The sequence below is a fragment of the Vulpes lagopus genome, chromosome 10, assembly GCF_018345385.1.
Source record: "Vulpes lagopus strain Blue_001 chromosome 10, ASM1834538v1, whole genome shotgun sequence".
NCBI lineage: Eukaryota > Metazoa > Chordata > Mammalia > Carnivora > Canidae > Vulpes > Vulpes lagopus.
The window spans coordinates 110803919-110826151 of record NC_054833.1 but is presented as its reverse complement, the minus strand read 5'-3'; the positions used below and the strand labels follow the sequence as shown (position 1 = coordinate 110826151).

Below are 22233 nucleotides of genomic sequence, written 5' to 3'. Positions count from 1 at the left end.
TTGCTGCTGACATTTATCAAGTACTCACTTGGCTTTGCATGTGTCCTTGTCATGCCAATGGTGCAGATAAGGAAACTGAAGCGAAAAGAAGGACTCATATGCGCCGGGCCAAACGGCTCAAGACTGGTGGCAGTGGAATCTGAGCGCATTTAGTTGTTTAGTCTGAACCTTTTCAGCTCTTGAGCTTTTAATCACTCAGATCAGGTTTCACTGCTGTCATGAGAGCTGAGTGAGACCATGAATTTTTTTAAGGGATTATTTTTTTTAAGATTTATTTATTTGAGAGAGAGAGAGAGAGCACGTGCCGGAGTTGGCAGAAGGGCGGAGGGAGAGGGACAATCTCAAGCAGACTCCCCGCTGAGCGTAGACACATGAGGCTCCATCTCATCGCCCTGAGATCATGACCTGAGCTGAAATCAAGAGTCGGCCACTTAACTGACTGAACCCTTGAGATAACAAATTTAAGGCACGTGCGAAGGCCCTGGGAAGCAGCCGTCTCTATTGTTGTTGAAAGGCACAACAGAGCATTGACAGGATATAGTATTAAAGTCATTCTGGGCCCCCATCAGTTCAAAATAAAGACCCAAACAGATGAAGAGGAACCTAAGTGGACTCTGGAAACTCTGATATATTGGTAGTTATCCGGAGCCTGTAAGATTGTTGAGTGTTCTGGGGAAATATATTCAAAAGTTCACCTGTGAAATAGGAAGCCTAAAGAATTCTGGCCTCAGAGATAACTAATACGCTTAAAATCAGTTCCTACATGCTCAGTATAGGGAATCACTTATACACATCTTTCCTGTTCCTCCTCACACTCTGTTGGGTTTCTGGGTGCACTTATGCAGATCCAGCATCAACTCACAGTATCTTTTATTTAAGGTAAAGCATAAATTTCATAGAGATTGAACTATTTACATAAAGCATTTCTGGTTTTTGAAAGGAGCCCAGCAGGGCACTGGGAATGAGGCAGAGGCAGAGCCAAACAATGGTGAAAGATCAGGGAATATTCCTAACTGGCTGAGCCACTGCCAGGAATGGCCCCTTAGGAATTTCCCAAAGGGGGTGGCTGGGTCCAGCATGCCGGGTGAGCTCCGTCTACACATCCCCACAGCACAAGGTCACTTCACGGAGGAACAGTCACATCTCAGTAACTATCCAACCTGGCACCTCTTGTAATAGGCTTGATTATTTCTGACAAACTCATTTCTTGTCCAATTTGATACGAAAATTAAAGTCGTTTTAGCACCACGAGTGCCATGTGAATGGCATCCTCAATGCTCTACTGTAGCAAACCCAACTGAGCCTTGAGAAGAGGTTCAACGCAGGTAAAGTTACGGTTTCCAAAATCGCTCTGTTTTGCCTCCAAATCAGCCCTGCCTGGGAAGGCGCCTCAGTGGGCCGAGCTGATACAATCAATGTAACTTTCTCGGAAGGAAACCATCTTCAGAGAAAATGTTAATCAAATCGTTTCCCATGCAAATGTAAAAACAGGGGAAACAATGCTGGAGATAGTATCAATATTTTCAACATTAAGCAAAGACAGGCAATCCTTGAAGAGTGATGCTATTTCCATGAATTTAATCAATTCACATCCTTATCTGCAAAGCTTCTGTAACTTGCCTTTGTTTTTACAACCATTAATTTAAATGAGTCAAGGGACAGGTTTTGGAGGCTCTTTGCCAGAACTGAGAACGAAGTCCTGAGTTCCCAACAGCCAATCATCAATTTGGTTTTCATTGTCCACATAAAAATCTGAACCCCTGGAGCTGGGTTAAGAAGAGGATAATGCACGTGTTCTCTGGGTCAAGCAGGGTAGCCAGAGCTTTTTTATTTTTTTTTTTATTTTTTATTTTTATTTTTATTTTTTTGCTGGGCTGTCCTTCCAGATGCTCCTGTGGGGAGGCAATTTTCCCTTCCAACCCTCTTCTACTACAAAAGAGGGAACCTGAGTCCAGACTAGGGAGGCAAGTTTCCATCTCTTGTCTCACAGTGAGTTGGTTAACAAAGAAGGAATGGGCAAAGGATAGATCAAGAGGTAGATAAATGAAAATGCTCCAAGAATATTAGAGCCGATAAAGAAATACCCAGCACAGAGTCCCCGAGGCCTTTGTCTCTCGGAACAAGACTTTGTCATGTTGGTGTTTGCAATTTCATTTGTTCTTAAGTCCTAGCTTAGACAGACAAATGTGAAGCCTCTTAAAATCCAACGTAGGTGATTCTCTTATCTCTCCGAAGCCTGGGCCCTTATTAGTAGGAGTCAGTGCAGATACAGCGTGACTCTCCTCTCTCACCTTTTATATACTTTGTGCCAGATCCTGATGCCACACAACTCAAAGTGGAGAGTGCCCACTGATGGGCAAAGACTGGCTTTAGATGCCTCCTCTTAACAGTCCCTAGAATTACACTCTAAACCGTGGGTGTAAAATAATGTCCTGAAGTGACACTACTGGGGCAACTTCATCTATACCAGGGCTGGAAAAGAACCAAAATTTTAAGAGAAATCATGGATCTTGGAAGCATAACTTCTTTCCTGTGTAGCACGTCTCTCCAAGCATTTAATTCGTATGAGCACATCACAGAAAACGTGACAGTCTGTGTCACCTTCAAATCTTCCCAGGTAGGGAGAGAGCCAAGAACCCATCAATCCTAGAAACATGAGAAGAGCCACAGGAAAAGCTTTCTGGATCTTTCAGGCCTGAGTTCAAATCCTTTACAACAATTTATCTGTGTGACCTTGGGTCTCCAGTTTTCGAGGCTGGGAAGAGGCGATGAGGTAATCCCTGGAAGGCCAAGTCCAGGGCACTCCACATGCCCTTCACCAAACTTCAATCCCCACTCCTCATCGAGAGGATCTGTAGCAAGTCTCATGAATCTACCCTTCAACGCCTCTTACCCCCACGTCCCTACAACAGAGCAGTGGAATCTCTGCTCAAAACCCTGCTTGTTCACCTATTAACTGCGCAGCACCGGGGAAAGTCGTTTAACTACCTCGAGTCTTGGTTTCTATGTTTTACTAATGGGGATAATTATAGTCTCTACCTCACTAAAGTTGTGGCAAGGGCGGACTGAGATAATTTACGGGAAGTGCTGCGCCCGGTGTGTGCATATAGTAAATGCTCAGTGCACATCAGCGATTGTGATCCGGCTGCCACCCTAGGTGCCCCTTCATCATCTCTGTTGTAATCCCCTTCCTGCTGGCTTCCCTGTTTAGGATCTCTGTTCTTTCTATCAGTAATTCTCAATGCTGTTCCAGAAATCATTTCATAAAGCATTCAACACATCACTCCCCTACTCCAAACCCTTCAAAGGCTCCCTAGGGCCTAGGGATTGAAGTCCAAAGCCCTGAATTTGGCATTCAGCATACTCCAGAGTCCCAACCTTATTACCCTGCAGGCATACTCTGCCCACTGTCGCTCGCTGGCATACTCTGCTCGGGAAAATCCAGGCTGTGCCTTCACCTCCTGGTGTTTCTGTTCACATGGCTTTCTCCAGAATGCTGAAATGTGATAGTCGGAAAGCACCAAGTCAACGGATTTGTGGAAGATTGGGAGCCAGACCATTTTCGAGCTGGAAAAGGCCCCAATGGCCACTTTACAGATGAGGAAACTGAGGTTAATTGGCCTGCCCAAGGCCACACAGCTATTTATCAGCAATGTCAGAGTGGCACTAGGCTGGTCCGCCTAGAGGGAGGGAATCACCAGGCAGCCTATTAGGGATAATTCATCAGCAATTGGCAGCAAACTTGCTGACAGGTGATCTTACTCCATTCGTGAGAAATGAGATGTTATGCAGCCAATAGGCAAAGGACCCAAGGCATGCCTCTCTAAGTGAAAACTGGGTGCCTCTCCGGATTGTAATGCAGAGCACGAGAGCAATGGGGTTGATGGGGAGCGGGCAGCTGAAATAATTCCATAGGACCCATCCCTTACTTCAAAGACACATCCTCTCGGGCTGCATTAGTCTCCTGGCTAATGCTCCCAAATGCACTGCTGAGATTTGCTGAAGTTGAAGATTCTTTGCGATGTTTGCGGTAGGAGCAGTGATGAATAAAACACAAGAATCACCAATGTATTATTTCGAAGGCTAGAGTGCCCAGCTTTAACTGCTACGCTGCAATTTTTACTCTAAGATAATAATACTAATAGTGACACTTCATTTATACAGTGCTCCTTAGGTTCCCAAGAATAATATAACAATGAAAACTATATCTTACACTACAGTTGTGTCTGTATATGAAGCATATAATGGAGCAAGCCAGTTCAAGAGCAATCTCCCATCACTACTGGGATACTTGAGGTCAAAATGTTCCGCGTTGGAAGTGTTTGCATAGATAACCTCCGATTTTTCAGCTTGGGTTTGGATTTTAAATACGGTTTTGCTGCTACTGACCATGAAATATTTCATAAAACCTTTAAATATGTTTTTAAATTTTTAAAACCTTTAAGTACGCATGCTTTAATAGGTAACTAGAAAGTTGATATCTACTAACACAGCTACCCGCCCAGCTTCACCTGTCTGGTCAGTCATCTGTGGTTTGTGGTCTGGATTCGGGTCCACGAATCGGGTCCACCAGTCAGGAAGCATGACATATAGGACTTGAAATGCATGGCTCCACGAGTCCTGGGCAGCATGGTGATAACAGAGTCAGGTGTAGGCAAGGGGCCTCATCAGCCACAAAACCGAAGCCATTCGATCTTCAACTACCTGGCCCATTAGGCAGTTCTGACATTCTGAGCTTGCCCTGAAGGCTTCCCTCTCTGGAAGGGTGATTTCCTAGAAAGGTGGGTCAGGAAAGTGATCTTGGGATGGTATGAGGCCCACCTCAGAGGCAGCTTTTACCTCTCTGTCCTTGCTGCTCCAAATCGCCTCGCTGTTTGGGCTCCGACAGCTGTCACCTGATCATCTTATCCTTGGGCCAACACAGAGGCCCTGCTGCCAGGAGCTGGGTACGGGAGCTATCCCCTCCAGAAGGGGGATGTGACTTGGGGCTACTAGCTCATTCTATGGGGGCATCTTTCACACTCCCATCCATGCTTGGAGAGTTTCTATGTATTCCCTCCGGCCTTCTCCCAGCTGTTTGGCTTTGAATTTAGCATACTCTCTACTACCTAGCTGGGTTAGGGTTCCAATTTGGATCCTTGTCCCTGAATCTGGCCTTAGCTTCCTTTGGATAATATTTTTGGGAATTTTGCATTGGCATCCATGGGCCGCCTTTCCATACAACCTGGCCTGTCCCTTCCAAGAGACCAGTTACATACACACGACTCACAGTTACGCCGTCTGCCAGAGACCTCCATGGAAATCCCACCTCATCTACTAAGCCATCTCAGTAGGCTTCAGCATCGGTCCTGACATTGTGCCTAATTCTTGCTCAAATTAAACTATCCCATGTTAATAAAGACTCCCTCTGACCTACTCTCATACCCTAGCACCTGATTATCAACATTTTCTTCAGCATTCAAAAGGAGCTCAAAGCCAGATACCCCACTCAGTACTGCAGTGGATAAGATTTCACACGATAGTCCTGCAGAAACACACAGGGAAATGAAGCCACTCGGGTTTCTTAGTTCAAGGCAACAGAAACAGACTTTGGGTAGCACGTTCCTTCCAGGAAGACTAGGGAAGCAGGCTCAGAAGATGGACAGGAATGTCAGGGAGCCTGTAGACCAGACACCGTCATGGAACAGGTGGGTGAGGGCATCTCACCTGCCTCTGCTGGACACGGGCAGTTACAGACGTGGGCCCCCTGCCACGGTGGCCAGGGTGAGCTCTCCACGGCCAGTGGTTACACATGTGTGTGTGTGTTTGTGTCTGCATTTATGTAAGAAACTGAATCCACACTTAAAACACACCAGGAAGCTGGTGCTGAGTCTGTATTCTTCTAGCTTCCAGGAGGGCGAGGGAAGCCACTCTCTGGCCCTTCAGGCCTCTGGAGGAGAAGCGGCGCTCTTCTCTCTATTAAGAATCTTACTGTGAGCTACTCTCCAAACACAAGAAGGGGTTCCAAAGCTCTGCAGCCAAACAAACAAACAAGCAAGCAAGATGACAAATACGCAGAACGAGGAATGACTAACATGTCAAATACTGTATCCCAGGCTGCTGAATCACTGAGAGGGAAGTGTCTTGTTTAATAATAAGATTCCACCCCTGCTCCTATTCTGGTTATTTTTATTGTTGTTGTTGTTTTGTTTTTAACCCAGCACGGTTGGGGACTAAGTAAAGCAACTTGGAGAGTGGGGCTAGGACACATGACAGAGACTCTGCATCAAAGACTAAGGATTTAAACTTGAAAATGTTTGGGGAGACTGGATCCGTGGACTGAACCTAACAATATGAAGCATAACCGAGACATTAATAATCACAGCAATCCGATCTGGGCACTGGTTCAGGCACGTTTATATATTAACGGTGTTGACTATCAGAGCCACCCTATAGGGTAGATGTCATTAACCGAGCACACGGATGGGGAAATGGAGACATGGTTAGAGCGACCCTCTCCGCTAAATGTGGCAAGGCCAACCCCGGCAGCAGGGCAGCCTGACTCCAGCGCCTGTGCTAACAACCACTAAAGGTGCCTGTCATGTCTTACGTGCACAGCGACAGGTGGGGAAATGTGACTTAACAGCAGCACATAAGGAAAAACAAATAAACAAATAAACTGTGGAGCATAAGTCCTTTGGGTGATGTGACTGGCAATAAAAGCTAATGTAATGTAGCCTCCGGCTGCAATAAAAGAAGTGTGTGGAAAGGAGGGGACAGGCTAGTGTTTAGCTGCCTAGATCTTTCTCTTCAGTCCTTCCCTCCACAGAGGCTGGAGCGAAACCAAATGGGGTGGGTGCTCACTCTGGAGATGTTGAAGGCTGAGGAAAAGGCACCTGGAAGGCAATAAATACTGAGTAACTGGAATGCGGACGAGGAACGACCTCCATTCTGCATGGCATCAAAGGCTCGTATCAAAGAATATGACCTCTGGAGAGAGAGTTTGGCTCCACCTAAGGAAGTATTTCTAAAACAGGAAAGTTCTCAATGCCTTGATGGTTTGCACCGGGGATAATGCACCACATACCACGGATGATGCTCCAGCCATCATGAGTCCACGGCAGTCGCCAATGCCTTCCTTCTGCAGACCATCTTCGATCGCTGCCCTAGTTGGGGCTCGTCGGTCCGATGGCCCCATTTGTTTGTACTTCCTTTGCTGCACTTACGCTTGTAGCTTTGCGTTTTTATAGACAGACCTATGTTCTGCACCACTGATGATGTAGCAGCTCCCTCGGGGAAGGCCTTAGGATTCGACAATTTCTGTGTGCCCAGCCCAGAGCCTTTCATTAAAGTGGGTAACAAAGAGATGGATTTGAAATCGAGTTCAAATCCAGCCTTGCCAGAAAGCCCAGTGAAGGCTTGCAAGAGGTGACGGGGGGGGGAGATCCACTCTGCTCTGTTATCTATTCAAACATGGAATGGAGGTAGTAATGATAGTGACTGTGACGTGGGACAGACCCGAGGGCCAAGGTCAGATGGTACAGTCTGCCAAATATTATCCAATGACATCGGATCGGCGGATTGTGACTTCTAAATAGATTCACGGAAAGCCCCATGTTTAGGTGTCACAACTTAACCGCCTAATGACGGAACTGGTTGTATTTTTGTGTGTGTAGATAGATAGATAGATAGATAGATAGATAGATAGATAGATAGATAGATAGATAGATAATGGAGGTAGTGACAGGTTTAAATAAAAATCAGACCACTAGTAAACCTATTCTAAAAAAAACCACAAAAACCAACTTGCCCATAGATACTGGTAAGAGACTGAGTTAAGAGCCAAGATTGCGCCCAGTTCTTGCTTTGTCTGCCCTAAATGACCCTGTGATCTTAGGCAAGTCGTGGCTTCTCTCTGGGTCCCCGGACCCTCATCTCTAACTGAAGGTGGACTGAAATAGCTGATAATTCCATTAATGACTTCACACCAACCGATTCTTACTTGGTAAAGTGGCATGTCCACTCCTCGCTCGGGAAGTAGAAGGTCCAATCGTTGTACAGAACTTTTGTCATCTGCTTTAATGAAAGGCTCTGGGCCTGCGTTTTTCAATTACCAGTTGGGGAACACTGGGAATGTCTGTTTTCGGATGTTTTCGTTCTGTTTTGTTTTCCTTGCAAAATCTTACCAGTTCACAGAGACACTATGGGGAAGTCTCATATCACATAGAATGTTCTTAGCTCAGTGCCTGAAATTCACTAAATGCTCAACAAACGCCGGATTTTCACTATTATCTGATACTGATTTTCAAATGTTTGCAGGGCTGTCAGGAGGGGGGGAAAGTGATGGAGAACAGGGAGAAAGAATAACTAACAATTAGGAGAAAGTCACAAAAGAGGGGCATTTTAGGTCCTCCTATGATAGGGAATTTTAATGAACAGAATTAATGGGTCCTAGCTACTGTGATAGGCTCCCTGAGAGGTAGTTAGCAGGCTGTCATGAGGACATGTACGAAGCTGCGGGATTAATGGCCAACAGAGCTCATGCTGAAAGAAAAGCTAGACCAGAAGATCCCAGGAGCTCCTCTAATGGCTAAGGTTTGGGGTCTCTATAGAGACACAGGGTCCGAGAAGTCCGCTTAGCTCTCGGTCCAGCTGTTTGTCTCTAGCCATCCAGGGAGGCACCAGCTTGCAACATGCAGCACATACAGTAGAAAACTCCTGGGCGTGTGGATTCAGGACAGACTGGGAAGGCTGGCTTTCCTTCCTCAAGCCCCGGAAGCCTAGACAAGGGCCCAGAATCCTCCTGAGACTCAGTTTCCCCATTCGTACAATGGAAATGCTCATACCCTGCCCACAGCATGAAGGCATAGAATAAACGAGGTGTCAGGTACAGCCCCTGGCACATGGCAGGATATGAAAAAGTGAGCTCTCCTTCCCTCCTTTTCCCAGGCAAACACAGGAGGGTATTTCCTTTCTTTGCAAGGCACACCCAGGAGGGACTTTGGGCCTGGGGTAGAAACACATGACACACAGAAGGCTACAGATGGGACACAGCAGGACACCCCGGAAGGTCCAGGAGTCTTGGAAAGCCTGGCCTGACTGTGCCACTGACTGTGAAAACAGTTGGAGAACCATTAAGGGCTGCAGGGGGGCGGGCCATGATGGTTCCTGGTATTTTCTTTTTTTTTTTTTTTTTTCTTCCTGGTATTTTCAATGCTGCACCAAATCACGGTGCTTTTGCCTGCACCTGAGGGAGACCATGGGCCAAGCCAGAGGTTCTTTAGCTATAGTCTCCCCAGCAGTCAAAATGGTCACTGCTCAACCCCCTTAAAACCCCAAACTACATTTACCTGAAAAACAAACAGGAATATGCTTGAAATGGAGACGATTTATCATGGGGCTAATTATCATTTAAGCTAGTCTGGAATAGTAATGAGCCCCTTTTAAATGAAAGCAAACCCTGTGATGAATATCTCAACAGCACATGCTTAGCAAACTTTCCCAGTAAGATATTACTTGAGGGCAACTTACCGCTGGCAACTCATATGTAAAAGGAACAGAGAGAAAATGCAAAGGTAGGAGAAGGAGGCAGGCACTTTTCAAAAGCCTTAATTATCTCTAAAATCTCCACTGCCTCTTGAATATTTTAAATGGAGGAGGGATGGATCACTTAAACTTATGAAATAATTCAAAAAAAGGGAAGCACTAATAAACAATTCATCCCTAATTGGGAGAGGCCTCAATCTAGAGCGAATGTTCAGTGCAGGATTTTGGCCCCATAATTATAAGGAAGAACTGTTACCTGTCACTATTAGTCTATGAAACTGAGTCCCGGGGCTGAGAGGACAAAATACTGAGCATTTAGTGAGTACTCATCATGAATCCGGCGCTGCACTCAATTCTCACTTTACCTTTGCAACGATCCTAGGACAGGAGATTTATTATGATTCCCGTTGGTAGGGATGAGGCACCTGAGTCTCGGAGATGTTACGTTGCTTTATCTCCGTCACATGCCCTCTACGCACTGGAGCTCGAGCTAAAAAGAATCCAAGTACTGGGCAGGGCTGGACCCATAGTGAGTTAGGTGAGCCACTGTCCTTGGGCACGAACTATGAGGGCTTGCCAAGGAACTCAGCAGCCAAGTCGAACGATACTGTCACGCAGTATTTTAAAAATCACGTTGAGTGGAGAAAGTTCATGAGCAAAATATCAAAATGTTGAGCAAAGACAAGTATCTTCCCCTGCACTTGCACGCCTTGGCCTCCTGCTCCTCACCCGAATCCCTTGCTGCCTGACTAGCTGCTCCAAGCCTCAGGCGTGGGGATGAGGGATGCAGCCTGGGTGCTCAGGATGTGATCATGGGTCACGCTCTCCCACAATCCATGGGGGGGGGCACGGTACCCTACTGGCACATCTATCTCTGCCTGCAGCCAGGCCGGGTCTTACTGAGAATAAACACTGCAGGTGCCAGGGATGCTCGTAGTCCTCACCAGCTGCACTCACTGAGCCCAACGGTAGCTGAAAAGCCATCTCATGCATGTGAAACTAAAACCAGGAGCAGCCCCCCCGACTCCTGTTGCTCTAGTAGGTGACCCTCATCGTGTGGAAGACACTGCACCCAAAGCCAGTATCTTCCAGAAATTCCTACAAATTCTTAATCAGTGAAATCATGCCAGTGCAGAAGACCTCGTCTCCTGGATTTCTGGAAAAGAAGGGAATTTGTGGAGGAAGCGCGTGAAGGTTTTTCTTCACCTGCAACAACCAGAAAAATTCAAGAAAAATCCCCAGTATCCTGTGAGGAGTTCCCAGTGTCAGAAAGGCATAGCCTAAGACCCCGGCCACTGTTCTCTATGGCCTGGAAACCCCTGCCCGCCTTCTGGGTTCAGCACCTCACATGGGTCTGGAGGAGGGAGGTAAAGGGAGGGGGACACCAGTACTGGGCCTACCGCGAGCAAGAGCACCGTTAGGCTCTCTCACGGTGTTTTGTTTTTTTTTTTTCCTTCCCTTACTTCCGTTCCTCTCTTCTCCTTCATCCTCCTATCTCACTTAATATCCTGGGGGTACCGGCTTCTCTGCCTGAGCTGAAACTTCACCCTCTCAGACCATGAGAACCGTGATTTATCTCAATAAGAATTCTGGAACTCTGCAACAGTCTGATGACTAATTAAACCAAATAACAATGAAATTTTGCCTCCAGTTCTAACAAACATGCATTATTCACAAGCACTTACAATTTAAAAGTGCTTTCTTTTTTTTTCTTTTTTTTTTGAGTTAAATAAACTGTCCAGTGGTGAGTGAGCATCGGTTTACAAAACACTTTGTCTTACTTTCCACTGAGTTACTTAATACTCCTTCCCATAATCCATTTGCATTGATTCCTTCTTCATCAACGGCCTTTGCATTCCAACACACTCAGAGCTGCACGGAACTGCGCTGCTGCTGACTCACCAGGGAAGCAATTGTATTCAGTTAAAAAAAAAAAATACAAATAAAAATCCACTTAAGACAGTACTTATTTTTTTTAATAGAGCTTGCCTCTTAATTATAATATAGCGTTAGTGGTTTTCTTTTTTAACATTATTCTTCTGAACTTTCATAATGACACTATCAAACAGTAACAAATATAAATCTGTGCAGCCTGAAATATGCAATTTAATCATAAGCAGTAATTTCCGTATCACGGAGGGGAAAAAAAAAAGTCAAATGATTAAACTCCAGTGCGTGAGGACCAATCTTGAATTAAATTTCGCTCTCTGCTCAATTTGGGTTTTTTTTGCAGCAAGATCAAGAAGGGTTTAAAGATAATAGTAAAACATTGGCAGTTGTAGTAAAACTGCATGCCCCAAAGTGTTTACCAAAGATCAAAGTGCTTTTCTTTTTTTTTTTTTTGCAAATGGGAAATGTCTTGCAGACGTCTTCAAGACCTCCTGAGAGAACAGGCAACGCTACCACAGCAATCTTACTAATATTTCTCTTCTTTATGCATTTGTTTTCCTTCAGAGTCTCAAACGATGCTCTTTCTGGCAGGGACTTAAAAAAAAAAAAAAGCCGGAAAATCCTCCCAGATCGCTGCCTTAGTGAGAGCTGACCTTGTCCCACGCACCTCCTGCCCAGACACTCAAGATTCTCCAACTTTCTAGTAAAGTCCAGGAAGGCGAGAGGAGGCTGGAGGTAAGGGACCCACGACCAGAAAGATGCTGGGCCTGACACGGCGCCGGCGGCAGCCTGGACCAGGGCGAGCCGGAATCCGGTGTCCCCGGAGAGGCCCAGACAAGGCTGGTGGCAACAAAACCGCTTTTCATGGTGCCCTGTGCGGCAGCTGGGCCCCCGCAGCCCGGGAGAAGGGTGCCACTGCCCTCTGGTGGCCGCAGCGCCAGCTTCCACCGAGGAGCCCCTGCCCGAGCGCCCGGGCGGGCCACCGGGAAATCGCAGCCGCCACAGGCCGGTGGCCGTCCCTGCGCACAGGGGGGCTCGGTGCCTATCACCGTGGTCCCCCCGACCCCCACGGACGCGTGGTTCTACTGCTGTGCCTAAACCTGTCGCACTTTCTCCAGCTTTACTTTTTCTTTTTAACATACCTGTTGATGTCTGTCCCCGAGCCCACACAGACCGAAGATCTTTACATATTTTAGGGGCGATGACACTGGATTGGAGGGGATGACAGCTCCACTCGAACGCCTGGCACATCCAGAACGGGGGCTCTGGACGAACCAGGTAGCTTTCTCGGGAACGATGGCCACTTCCACCAGAGGGAACACCCATCCCAAACATACCTCGATCCCTTAAGTCATGGGCTCAGATTTTCTAGGAAAAGCACTTGGGCGTTTACAGTCCTTCTGCAAACACCTGGACGTTTAAGAGGAAATGTTTCCTGCCGACCTTCAGACTCCACAGGCCGGGGTTATCGTATCACTATGAGTGGTCAGATATGCTCATGAGCAAGGTGAGTACAAAATATTGAAAATAAACAAACACAACGGTTGTGCTTCCTGAACATGTGCCTACACAAATGCACTGAAAATGGAGGAAAACTAGAATGGGATCTGGAGGTCTCCCTTAGACGGTTCTGAAAATAGATTTGAATATCACAGATCAAAGTGTGTGTGAGCTGTCAACTTCGTAAGTCACAGACGTTCGCGGGCAAGGCCCCGAGACACATAAGCTCATGGGAGTCTGGCTCCGCGTTGTAAATCAAGCCTGGAGGTCAAAGTCATGGCGTTTCCCATACGAGGGTCCCCCAAACCAGAATCTTTACAAGGCAGCCATGTAATTCTATTCAAAGCGGAAGAAAAACCATGAATTATGAAGACAAGTGCATTAAAGGAGCATGAAATTGGTCTGTATGCCCCCAAATCAGGGCAAGGCTCTCCAACCCTGTCCCCCTCTCCTCGCACAAGCAAACAAACAGCCACAGCCACAGCCACCCCTGCAAAGAGCAAACAAGAGTTCTGGGTCATAAGAAAATAGAGCCGTGACTTTTTTTTTTTTTTTTAATTCTCAAATTAACAAAAGATTGCATCTTAATTGAAAATAGAATTTAGGTGTCTAGTAATTTTACTGTCTGCTGTTTTGATAAGATTGCTGAACATAATGGAAGTTCTCAAGTGCTATCAAGATGGTCCACTGCTTCCATTAGAACTATTTTAAAAGCCTTTTTTTTTTTTTCTAGTAAGCAATAAGCCCAGTTTGAGTCAATCTACATGTTTGGGCCTCAACAGATGATCCTATCTCAGTTCTCTTCATTCTCCCTTGCCATCCCCTACCCCAGGGATGGGGCGGGGTGGGTGGGGGGAAGGGGGGGTTCCCTGTTCTCAAACAATGCAATAAAATAGCCAGTTTATGCAGACTCTGAAATAACAACAAAAATGACAGCAACGATTGTCATCAGCAATGAAGCCCGGCTGCACCACATTTTTAACACATTAATTTGCAACGTCTCAAAAGTAAGATGTAAAGCCCATTCTCACTCAAGCAAAGTTTCCTGGCCTCTGCTACGCCCTTCTCTGGTCTATACTTGGAAAAACTACTCACATTTCTTTGTACCAGGCAGGATTTCAGTTTTGCACGGAGGTTCCAATTCCCGGGCCCACCGGCCAAGTCTAAACAGTTAGAGCTCAGGAGAGGCGAACGTTAGTGCCCAGGAGCCTCGGGTCCCTCTGGTAGTGACCACAGCTCTGTCCCTTTGTTTTGCAACTTTTACTCCTTTGTTCTGCTGGAGGAAGACCAGGCTCCCTGCAGCTAGGGTCGGGCTGGGGCCACTTCTGCGCTCCGCTGTCTGCATCTCCCGTTTATAGGAAAAATAATCCCAGGACTAAGCAGAGGAAGGCCGGCCCCTTTCTCCTCCTCCCACGGTGGAGGCCCCCGCGCTGCGAGCCCGGCCCGGCGGCGGGTGCATCCTCGCCCCGGAGAACACTCCCAGCGCTCCCGCCCCCCGGGGCCAGACACCCCGCAGAGCCATCGACGTCCGCGGCGAGCCCCGGGGTGATCGATCCATCCTCCTGCCAGATTCATTATCGTGTCTTCCCTGTGATTAAACCGAAAACTTCCTCCCTGCCTCGGATGAACCTGATAGGAGGGATCCGGGGAGCAGAGCGAGGAGGGATTCGCGGCCGCCGGGCCAGATGTCTCTGGGGAGAGCAGGGGAAGGCTCCGCACACGCCCGCGCCCCCACTGCGGGCGTCCGGCGCCTCCCCCATCCCGGGCCCTCGCCGGCACCCAGGGCGTCAGCAGATGCTTGAAAGATGCGATTCTTAGGAGCAGTGCCACGGCCCAAGGAATTCCCGCTGCCTTATCAGCCCAAGCAACAGGGCTCTCCGGCCCCTAGAAAACCTTTACCCGGGAGCGGGGGGCGCGCGGGGCACCCCCCCCCAACACGGCCTCGGGGACCAGGGGCGCGACCCCGCCCTCCCTGGGGCTCTGCCTCTGGGGCCAGCCGGGCCCTCCTAAGCCCTGCCCGGCCGGAGCGGGAAAGGGGCGCCTCCCGCCGCCCTCCGCACCCCGCGGCTGGCGCTCCCGGGCTCCGCCGACCAGGGGCGCGGGCGGCCGGGGGGAGGGGGGGGGGCGGCGCGCAAAGTTCCCGCGGAGCCGCCGGCGGTGCCAGCGCGGGGGAGCGGGGCCCGGTCGGCGCCGCCCGCCCACCTCCCCGCGGGGCCCGGGCTCCGAGCCCACCGAGCCCACCGAGCCCACCGCGCCCGGGCCCCAGCGCGCCCCGCAGCCCGCAGCCCGCAGTCCCGGCCCCGAGATCTCCGCGCGCCCGGCCTCGCCGGGGAGGGGGGGGCGCAGGGGGCAGGGACCCCGGGAGGGGCAGGGACTTGGGGAGGAGCAGGGACCTGGGAGGGGGCAGGGACTTGGGGAGAGGAAGGGACCCCGGGAGGGGGCAGGAACCCGGGGAGGGGAAGGGACCCCGGGAAGGGGCAGGAGCCCTGGGAAGGGGCAGGGACCCGGAGGAGGGGCAGGGACCCGAGGGAGGGACAGGGACCCGGGGGAGGGACAGGGACCCGGGGAGGAGCAGGAGCCCTGGGAAGGGGCAGGGACCCGGGAGGCGCAGGGACCCCGGGAGGAGAAGAGACCTGGGGAGGGGCAGGGACCCGGGGAGGGGCAGGAGCCCTGGGAAGGGGCAGGGACCCCGGGGAGGGGTAGGACTCCTGGGCGGGGCAGGGGCTCGGGAAGGGGCAGAGACCCCGGGGAGGAGCAGGGCCCTGGGGAGGAGCAGGGACCCGGGAGAAGGGGCAGGAGCCCTGGGAGGGGCAGGGATCCCGGGAGGAGCACGACTTGGGTAGGGGCAGGAGCCCCTGGAAGGGGCAGGGACCCCGGGGAGGGGCAGGGACCCTGGGAAGGGGCAGGAGCCCCGGGAGGAGCAGGGACCCGGAAAGGGGCAGGGACCCCGGGGAGAAGCAGGGACCCGGGTAGACGCAGGAGCCCCGGGAGGAGCAGGGAGCAGGGACCCGGCGAGGGGCCGGAGCCCTGCGGAGCGCGCTGGCGTCGCCGCTTTCGGGCGGAGGCGCCGCGGGCGAGCGGGCCGGCCCCGCCGGGGGCGACTTTCCCCGGAGACCCGACCCGGGCGGCCCCGCGGGGAGGCTGGAGCGCACCCGCAGCTGCCCGCTCCCCGCCGCCTGGTCCCCAGCACACCGCTCCGTGCCTCGGCGCCCCCCGCGCGCTGTGGGCGCCGCATCAGTGGGAGCTCCCCGGTCCCCCCCGGCGGAGGGCCCCATCCGGGGGCGGGAGCGCGGGCCGCGAGCCTCACCTGGGCCGTCGGTCGGGGCGGCCGGCGGAGGGCCCGGCGGGGGCGCGGGGTCAGCCCGGCCGCGGCCCGGGGCCCGGTCCCAAGTCGGCGGCGGCTGCGAGCGGCCCCCGCGGCATCTGCGCGCCGCGCTCCCCTCGGCTGGCGGCGGCCGCGGACTGAGCCGCCGAGCGCGCCAGTGGCAGGAATGAGAAGCCGGGGGGAGGCGGCGGGCGGGGCGGGGGAGGGGAGGGGAGGGGAGGGGAGGGGAGGGGAGGGGAGGCCGCCGGGAGGGGCGGGAGCGGCGGGGAGGGGCGCGGAGGGGAGGGCGGAGAGCAGCCCAGGCCCCGGCGCCGCGAGCTGGGCCCGGCCGGGCTGGGGGGGCCCCGCTCCCCGCCCCTCCCGCGGGCCCTGGGCGCCCCCCTCCCGCCCCCCTCCCGCCCCGGCTCCCGCCCCGGCTCCCGCCCCGGCTCCCCGGGCTCGCACGGTCTGCGGCGGCCGAAGTTGGCTCCGGGGACGCGCAGCCAATCGGGGCGGGCGGCGGAGGGAAGCCGGGCGGGCGCGGGAGCCCCTCCTGCGTCTCCGGGATCGGCTCCGGCTCCGGCTCCGGCTCCGGCTGGCCCGGCCGGGCCCTCGCCGGGAGGCCTGGGCGCTGCGCTGCGGGGGACCTGGGGCGGCCGCGCCCCCGCGCCCCCGCGCCCCGCCCCCCGCCCCGAGAGCGCTCCACGCCGGCCTCGGCCCCGCGCACCCCCAGTTCCCGCAAACTCTGCTCGGGGCGCGGAGAACCCGGGGACCCGCACCTCGGACTCGCCCCCGCCTCGGCCCGGGGTCCCCCAGGGCGCCGGCCCCGCGGGCAGGTCCAGCGGCCCCGCAGGCGGCCTCCCTCGCCCCTCGGGCCCCCGCCGCGCACGCACCGCGGCCTGCGGGAACCGGCAGCCTCGCCCCGGCCCCCGCCTCCGTCCCTCGGGCGGACCCGACAGGGCGGCGGGGTCGGGCCTCGAATCCCCGGGCACTGGGCGCCCGCTCGTGGCCCCGGGAGCCGTGCGCAGCGCTCCCCGCGGGGCTGGGGGGCACCGGGACCTGCGGGCACCCGGGCTGGAACAGGTCTCGGGGTGCGGGCGGCGCACCAAGGAGGGGCGAAGGACGGCGAAGAAGCAAGGGGAGAACGGGGCGCTGGACCCCCGGGAGGCACGGACGGGGATGGGGGCAGGGGGCCGGGCCCGCGGGGAGGAGGCGAGCGGGGCCGGGGGGGGGGCGAGCCGGCGGACCCCAGGGCCGGGGAGGACAAGTGGGGAAGCTCCCGCCCCTCCGGACCGCCCGCGACAGGGCGAGGGGCGGGAGGCCGGGCGGGGCCCCGGGGCGCTGCACCCCGTCCAGCCGGGGCCAGGGCACACGCGGGGCAGCCGGCGCGCGAGGCTCGGAGGGGTCCCTCGGGGTGCGCGGGGGCCCCGGGGTGCGCGGGGAGGCCCTCGGGGTGCGCGGGGAGGCCCTCGGGGCGGGGGGAGGCCCTCGGGGTGCGCGGGGGCCTCGGGGAGCGCGGGGAGGCCCTTGGGGTGCGCGGGGGCGGCGGGCGGGGGCCCTCGGGGTGCGCGGGGGGCCTCGGGGTGCGCGGGGAGGCCCTGGGGCGCCCGCCTCTCTCCCCGAGCGCCCGCCGTCGACACCCCCCCCCCCGCCCGCTCCCCGCTCCCCGCGCCCTCGGAGTGGCCCCGGCCTCTGGACCGCGCGTCCCTGCGCCAGGCCCCTGCGCCGCCAGCGCCCCGCCCCAAGGCCTCCAGGGGACCGGCCTCGGGGCCCGGCCCCCACCCCGCCTCTGCGGCCTCCGCACTCTCGCTGCCTCTCACCCCTTGGTGCTGCCCCCCCCTCCAGTCCCGCGCCCCGAGGCCTGGATGCTGGGGGTGCCCTGGGCCGCCCGCGGCGGGGGTGGGGCGCGCGCTGCCCGGCAGGTGCGCGGAGCCCGAGGACTGTCCCGCAGAGCTGCCTGGTGGCCCGGCCGCCGTCGGTGCGCGCCTCCCCTCCTCGGGGCGCACAGGCAGCTGAAGCCGGCGGGCCAGGACGCGCACGGAAGGAAAGCGGTCCAGCGCCTGCCATGCCCGGCGCACCTCCTGATCCTCCAGAAAGATTTCAGGGGCTCCGCTCTGCAGGCCTGGGGCGGACGGCACCTGGGCGCCAGGGGAGCGGTAGTAGCTGGGCCCGGCCCCCCGCTTTCTGTTCAGAATTCATCAAATGAGAGCAGTAGTTTTCTGTTTGTTTGTTGTTGTTTGGGACTTCTTTTAGGCCCTCCCACCCATGGAAGATAGCATCAGCTGATTTTAAGGATGAGTTAAGAATCGTTTGGCAGATTTCCACGGACACAGCATATCTGAATCAGAGGAGGCCTAGTGTCTGGTCGTGCTCCATGTCCCTTTGCACAATCGATTCTGTGCCTCTGATTCTACTCGAGAGAGCGGGAAACACATCCACACAAAGACACGCATCTGAAAGTTCATAGCTAGAGTGTCCATAATAGCCAAGCTTTGGAAATAACCTATACGTCCCTCAATTGCCGAGAAAACAAATGTGGTATATCCACCAAATGGAATAGTATTCACCATTAAAAAGAAAAGAAACACTGATGCACGTTACGTTATGAATGAACCTTAAGAACTTGCTAAAAGCAGATACGAAGCCACATACTGCATGATTCCTTCATATAAATGTCCAGAAAATGCAAATTTGTAGAGACAGAAAGAGGATCAGTGGTGGTCCTGGCTCAGTGTATGAATAGGAATTGACTACAGATGGGCATGAGGGAACTTTGTTTGGTGTTGAAATGTTCTAAAATCAGATGGTGGTGGTGGTTGCACAAATTTACACATTTCACTAAAATTCATTGAATTGTAACTTTTAAAAAGGCCACCTCCTTGCCCCCCCCCAAAAAAACCCTGCTATACTTTTATTCCCTATGAGGAATCTGTGAGAGTCTGTGACCTGCAGTTGAGCCCAAGTAACTTAGGAAAATTTTGCAAGGCAATTTTAGATAAGAAAAAATATTTTCTTTTTTTTTTTTTTTAAGAGTTTTAGTTCTTATAGAAAGATAACCATACGTCTATTCAATAAGTTCTATTTTGGCGCCTGCTTTGGAGAGTCTTGTGAGTGTTAAAGCAAGTTAATTTCCCCCTTTCACTCTTCTAAGTGATTAATTCCTGGGAACTAGAGTTAGGTATTCCAGTTCGTGACATTTTAAACACACCTACACATAGACACAGTACAAAGTGCACATTTCAGAGGGGATTTTTTTTATGACTATGTTAGGATCTGTCTTAGAAATCCATATCAAGCACTTGGGTGGAGTATTGTGTGATTACAGTTTAGATTAAAAAAGGAAAAGACAGAGAAGAAAGAACCCACTGACAGCTTAAATTAAAAGATTCAGTTCATCCAGGCAGCCAGAAGTTTGGGTGTTTATCTTAACTTGCCTCACCTTTCCTTCACCTTGTTCTTCCAGGGAGGAAGCCAGGGTTCACATCGCTCTGGAGCCAAGATTAAACAGCCCCTTAGGCTTCCTGCCTCTTCCAGTCCAGACAGAGATGAGACCCAAATGGCCCTTTTCTTGTCTTTGTCCTTGTCAGCATGAGGCTAATAATTTCCTGTTGGTTCCTTCATCAAAGGTACCAGGCTCTCATCCCTTTGATGCGCCTCTCCTCAGACTCTGAAGATAACCAGGCCCTGGTGAGTCAGTTCCTTGTTTCCACTTAGAAGCTTCAGGCTCCCCCAGGTCTTCTCAAAGCTTCCCGCTCCAGAGCCATCCTTTGGTATAAGGTGTTAAAAACGGGGCAAGATCCAAGCAGGGAGATGGTTTTATCACGTTGGGGTGGGCCCCAATCGTGCCTTCTCTAGGCAGAGGGAAAGCACTGCGAAGGATGGAACAGGAATGCCATCTGTGAACCAACATCTCACATAAAGGTTGCCACAGCTGGGTCTGCAGAGAAAAGTAGAAAAACCACAGGCCTTTGGTCTGTGTCTGATTCCCGGTTCTGCCTCTTAGTAACTGTGGAACTTTGGGTAAAGAATTTATCTCCGTAAGATTCAGTTTCCAGTTCTGTAAAATGGGGCTTATTATCTGGGCGTACATTGTGGCAGGGATTAAACGTGCCCACGTATCTAAAGCCATTGAAACTGTGCTTAGAGCGGAGGCTCAATCAATGAAAGGCATTAATTACTGTTATTAATTATGAGGTCTGGTTATTCTCATACCTTAAATGCCCCGAGCAAGAAAGGAGGCCTGTTAAAATCATGAATTATAATAATCGTGGAGATTGATCTTATTTTCAATGGTGTTAGTAATAAAACTTCTGGCCAAGAATTTGATGGCGGTTCAAAGTTTACGGACACCGTAAGACCCATCGGAGGTCGTATTAGACGTGCCAACCCTGGCGACGGATGCGCTGGGTTCATGTCCTAGATTTGCCACAAATTCCTTGAGTCGCCCTGAGTAAGTCATTCCCTTTCTCTGAGCCTATAGATGTAAATGAGAGCTCAGGGGAGGATCCTTTCAGAGCTAAGGTTCTAGGGTTTTAAAGTCCTACTCTCCGGGACAGGGAGAGCGTCTCCTAGATGAAGTTCCCCTTCCCACCGCGAGGAGTAGTCAGTCAATCTTCTCAGGCTAACCCCTGACTCCAGGCCACCCCCTTTCTCTGAAACAGACCCTTTTCAACTCTGAGTAGCAGCATTTCTTTGTTTTCCTCCCTCATCTAAGTTCCCCAAGGGCAGGGATGATATCCTTCTGATTTATTATGCCTGTATCCTCAGAACCTGGTGTGTATTAACTACAGAAGTCCGATAAATATGTTTGATTAATTGATGATTGTTAATGAATATTTCGATTAAACTAAGATAGTATATCAAATATCTCCGCGATAATACTAGTTTATGAATGACTCCAGCATCCAGTGGCCTAAAATAACAATTATTGGCTCTCATCTGTAGGTTGGCTGGGGTTGCCTGGCCCACCCAGACCGGGCTGGGCTAGGATAACTGCTCAGCTTCCTGTATTTTCCGTCCTCCTCCTGGGATTAGTTTGGGCATATTCTCATGGCAGTGGCAACTGCACAAGATGTCATGCAGAAACATGCAGGGGCCTCTTGAGGTGCAGGCTTAGGACTGAAAATGGTCCCTTGTACCTTGTGCCTTTGTTGGCCAGAGCATACCACGTGGCCAGATTAAAAGATAAGGGGTTGAGTAATAGAATCTGCTTTTTAAGTGAGAGGAACTTCAGAGTTGTGTGGCAAAGGGTGTGGATACAGGGCAGGATGGAGAGTTGGGGCTATTATACAATCTCCCACAGGCACAAACAGCTTCGCAGCCTGCCTCCGTGCTGGGTCACGTTGGGTTGTCAGATCCCATGGGTTATATCCTATAATTCTAGAACATTAGAGGAGACAGAGTCAGAAGACGGTTTCAGCCTCCTACCAGCCCTTGTAACTCTGTCCTTGCTTTAACTTTGAGGCTCCAGTTGTAAAGGAAGAAACAAGCAGAAATAGTAATGCAATAATAAGAATCGCTGGCTTATAAATAAAACCAGAAATTATCAAAATATCCCACCAAAGTATGTATTATTATCCCTATTTTGCAGATGAGAGAACTGAGACAACAGGAAAACCATATGCACTCCCCAATATAGTACAGCAGGTACGTATTGAAGCTAGATTCCAACCTCTGTGTGTTTGACTCCCAAGTTATCCCAGTGGAGAAGCTCATTCAGCAGATGCTAGTTTTGATGTGAATGGGGAGCGTGTAGGGAAAAGGGAAGACTTGTTCTAAGCCTCTAAGCCCAGGGCACATTTCCTGGGACACAATAGGTACAACACGGATATGCATGAAATGGTGTAAGTAAGGCAGGGAGAGGAGGGAAGGAGGGAAGGGCGACAGCGGCAGGGAAGGTAAGAATGAAATAAGGAGGATACAAGAAAAAAATATATCAGCATGGTAATTTATTTGGAAAACCGTCCCTTCCACGGTGGGCAGAAATCTGTGGATTCTTTTTTTTTTTTTTTTTT

The 22233-nt window shown here is 52.1% G+C and overlaps 1 protein-coding gene across 2 annotated transcripts in view; it reads right to left on the bottom strand.

Annotated features, from left to right (window-relative positions):
- The window catches only part of CDH11 (cadherin 11), a 150874-nt gene extending 134490 nt beyond the window's left edge, over positions 1-16384 (bottom strand). Inside the window, exon 1 of one of the 2 annotated variants that reach the window (XM_041772206.1) lies at positions 16223-16384. The gene's annotated coding sequence lies outside the window, so the exon portion shown is untranslated. Of the gene's footprint in view, positions 1-14010; positions 14243-16222 lie in introns of those variants that run through there. The other variant, XM_041772207.1, reaches the window with a different exon arrangement.
- Positions 16385-22233: the final 5849 nt, after the last annotated feature.